Source organism: Sciurus carolinensis, chromosome 10 (assembly GCF_902686445.1).
Source record: "Sciurus carolinensis chromosome 10, mSciCar1.2, whole genome shotgun sequence".
Taxonomy (NCBI): Eukaryota; Metazoa; Chordata; class Mammalia; order Rodentia; family Sciuridae; genus Sciurus; species Sciurus carolinensis.
The window spans coordinates 104,518,642-104,523,157 of record NC_062222.1 but is presented as its reverse complement, the minus strand read 5'-3'; the positions used below and the strand labels follow the sequence as shown (position 1 = coordinate 104,523,157).

General features: G+C 35.5%; 1 pseudogene; it reads right to left on the bottom strand.

Moving 5' to 3' along the window:
* Window positions 1-2,184: 2,184 nt before the first annotated feature.
* LOC124994840 (60S ribosomal protein L32-like) lies at window positions 2,185-2,635 on the bottom strand (annotated as a pseudogene).
* Window positions 2,636-4,516: the final 1,881 nt, after the last annotated feature.

Genomic DNA, 4,516 nt, shown 5'->3' with positions numbered 1-4,516 from the left:
GAGAGAAAAGCATCTGGATGTACACTAGGGATTATGTGAGGCTGGGAAGGGTGGGAGGTGGGATAGAAGGAGGTAGGATAATGGATACCAAAACACAATTTGATAGAAGTAATAAGTTCTGTGTTCCACAGGACGGTAGGATGACTATAGTTTACAACAAATTATATTTCATGAACAACCAGAAGAAAGGAGCATGTAGATTTCAAACACAAAGTAATGATAAAGAGGTGTAAATGTTAACTACCCTTATTTGATCAGTATACATTGTGTGCATATATTGAAATATCACACTGTACCTCACTAAGAGGTACAATAATAATTTTTCAAAGAGGGTCCATGGAGATGAAAACATTAACTAATTTGATCAATACACATTATATACCTCTGTCAAATTATCACACTGCATTCTAGAAAGGCACAATTAAAATAATAATAATTAAAAATAGAATTTTCTCCCAACTTAAAAATAAAACAAAATAATAGAATTTCTCGCAGAAAACTTAGGAGAAAATCTTTGTGCCTTTTCTTAGATACAATATGAAGTTCATGAGCTATATAAAAAATCAATGTATTGGACTTCATGAAAATTAAGAACTCTGTACTCTAATGCCCACTGTTGAGAGAATGAAAATGCAAGATACAGACTTAAAGAACATATTTGCAAATCTTGTTTTTGATAAAATATTTTAATTCTGAATAGTTTTTAAAAATTTTTTAAATTCAAAATAAGGATACAAAACCAAAAAATGGGAAAAATAATTTTATGTTTTATCACTTCACCAATGAAGATACATGGATAACAATTAAATACTCGAAAAAATACTCAGCATCCTCTTTTTTAATGATCTTTTTATTTTTACAGACTGCATTTTGATTCATAGTACACAAATGGGGTACATCTTTTCATTTCTATGGTTATGCATGATGTAGATTCATACCTTTCGTGTAATCATAAATGTACATAAGGTAATGATGTCTGTCTCATTCCACCATTTTTCATACCCCACCCTCCTCTCATTTCCCTCTACGTAATCTAAATTTCCTCCATTCTTCTTTCACCCCCAACCCCACCACTGAGAGAGATGCAAATGAAAACCATAATGAGTTATTCCAAACTTATCAGGATGGCTGAAATAAAAGGGAATGGAACATATGAAAGGTAGAAACGATATAGAGGAGCTGAAACTTACACTCACTGCAGGTGGGAAAGTAAGTTGATATGACTCACTCTGGAAGAGTTTTGAAGTGTTGTAAAATAATAAATATACAGGTATTATATTATCTAGCTATTGCATGTGAAAAAAATGGAAGTATATCCCATACAAAGTATGGGACATATGCATGCAAGTATTTATAATACATGCAAGTTATTGTGGTTTGGATGTGAGATGTCCCCAAAAGCTCGTGTGTGAGACAACACAAGAAGGTTCAGAGGAGATATGATCAGGTTTTGAGAGATTTAACCTAATCAGTGAATTAATCCCTGATGGAATTAACTGAGTGGTAACTGAAGACAAGTAGGGTGTTACTGGATGAAGTGGGAATTGGGATGTGGTTTGGGGGTATATATATTTGTATCTGGTGAGAGGAGTCTCTCTCTCTGCTTCCTGATGACTTGGGCTGCTTCCCTCTGCCACACTCTTCCACCATGATGTTCTACCTCACCTCAAGCCCCAAGTGATGGAGCCGGCCTTCTATGGACTAAGACCTCTGAAACCATGAGCCCTCAAATAAACTTTCCTGCCCTACACTTGTTCTGGTCAGGTCCTATAGTAAGAGCAGCAAAATAACTGACTAAAACACAAGTATTTATAGCAGCCTTATTTATAATAAACAAAACAAAAATCAATCCATATTTCATCAATAGGTGAAAGAACAAATAAATTGTGATGTATCCATTTAGTTAGGAAAGACTTAGCAATAAAACTTATAGAACTATTGAGAAATATAAAAGCACATACAATCTAAAGAAATTATGTTGAGTGAGAGAATTCAGACAAAAACAATGCATACTCCATAAAAATCCCAGAAAGTGCACCAATTAAATAGCTAAGAAGTGGTTGCCTGGGAATGTGGCATATTGGAAGAATAGGGATACATAACAAAAGGTCCCCAGGAAAATCTGTGGTGGGGGAGGGGCGTTAGATATTTGCATTTGCTAGATTTTTTTTTTTTTGACGGTTTTTATGGTTTTATTTAAGCACACAAAAAATGTGCCCATGAACTGTCTATTCATTTTCTTCACTGCACAGCCTGGCGTTGGGATTGGTGACTCTGATGGCCAGTTGGGCTGCTCTTTCCACGATGGCTTTGCGATTCTTGGAGGAAACGTTGTGAGCAATCTCAGCACAGTAAGATTTGTTGCACAAGAGCAGCACTTCCAGCTCCTTGACATTGTGGACCAGGAACTTCCGGAAGTCACTGGGCAGCATGTGCTTTGTCTTCTTGTTGTTCCCATAACCAATGTTGGGCATCAAGATCTGGCCCATGAATCTTCTTGGCACCCTGTTGTCAATACCTCTGGGTTTCCGCCAGTTGCGTTTAATTTTGACATATGGTCTGACTGGTGCTGGATGAACTTCTTGGTCCTCTTTTTGATGATTTTGGGCTTCACGAGAGGTCTGAGGGCAGCCATGATGCCGAATACAGATGGCAGCCACCTCCATAGGCAGCGCCGAGGAAGAGAGTGCCATTTGCTAGATTTTGATGATAGTTCCTTGAGTCTTTTTACCTGTCAAAATTTAACACATTGTTGAAATATGTGCATTTTATTTTCTGTTGATTTTATCTTCATAAAAACTATTGTAAAGGTGAATTTAATTTTTGATAACAATAGCTTTTTAAAGTTAGAGCTTACTACATTGCAGATACTGTTCTCTGTGACATGTTAATGTACACCCTGAACCAATCTTTTGAAGTAAGGAAAATAACAAGCCGTATATTTCAGATGATAAAACTGAAACAGAGAAGTTCACTGAATTTTCCCAGAATCACGCTTCCAGTAAGTAGCATGACTGAGATTTAACTGCAGACTGCCTGGTTTCGTACTTTCTAACGCCCATCTGGTATGTTGCTGGCAAACTAGCCTAAGCTTTTAATGTTTAGCTGCTTCTTTGTGACTTTCATATTCCTTTCAGAGGGAATGTGAACTGGTGGAACAAGCAGGCAGACAATATCCTTTCATTTGTTTCATGTTTTAGTGTTTTATTTTACATCAAGGAAATGTTTCTTCTATCCATACTTACAAACTCAATGAATGCTTCACTCATAAAGACCAAAAACTACATTTCTTGGTAAACAAATCTAATTCTTGGAATAGCAAACATCAGCAATATTTGAATTCTGTTCTTCCTCAAATGAAAGCAAGATTTTACTGGAGAGTTATATGAAAAACGTGTTGAAATTTAAGAACAACAATTTCTTGCCACTTAGAGTGAAGTCAGGATTGCTGTTACATATTGCCTGCTCTGGTAGTCTCTCTATCTTTGTCTGTCTGGCTCTCATGAATAGAATTGTATATTTAGGATATTTTTATTTTAAATTTGTTTTGTTGTGAAAGAAAATACACAACATAACGTTTATCATCCTAACCATCTTAAAGTACACAGCTCAGAAGTATTAAGTACATTTATAGTATTAAGTACATTACATTGATATGCAACCATCAGCACCATCCGTCTCCCCATTTCTTTTCACCTCTGAGACTAAAGCTGTATGTCCATTAAACAATAACTCCCTGTTCTTCCTTGCACCCAACCAACCCCTGGCAATCACCATTCTATTTTCTCTCTTCATGATTTTGATTGCTGTAGTTACCTCATCTAAATAGAATTATACATTATTTGTCTTATATGATGCAAGCACATCAAGCCTCATCCATGTTGTATTAGAATGTCCTTTCTTTTAAGTACACATTAGAATTTCCTTCCTTTTTAAGGGTGAAATAATATTTCATTATATGTGCATAGCACATTTCATTTATTCATTCATCTTGGATGGCCCCCGCATTTTATCTGTTGATAATGCTGTGAGAAACTTGGGAGTACAATCGTATCTTCAAGACTCTGTTTGCAATTATTTAGAAGTGGAATTTCTGAATTACATGATAATTTTAGTTTTATAAGAAACTCCCATACTATGTTCCACAGGAGTTCTACCTTGTTTTATTCCCCCCAACAGTGCACAAAGCTTCCAATTTGCTTTACAAATTTGCCAACACTTACTTGTTTTCAGTGGTTTTAATAGTAGTCATTCCAATGCACATGAAATGGTATTTCCTTGTGGGTTTGGTTTGCATTTCCCCAAAGAACATTTATATTGACCATCTTCTTGTGCTTTTTTCATCATGTATCTTTTTCTTCGGAGAATGTCCATTGAAGTCTTTTGCCCATTTTGAAAATTGGGTCATTTATTGTTAAGTTTTCAAACTCTTTATATGTTCTAGAAATTCTGTTTTTCTCTCTTTTATGCAAATATATTCCTTGCTCCATCCTTAAATTAGTATTTCTCTAGGTGT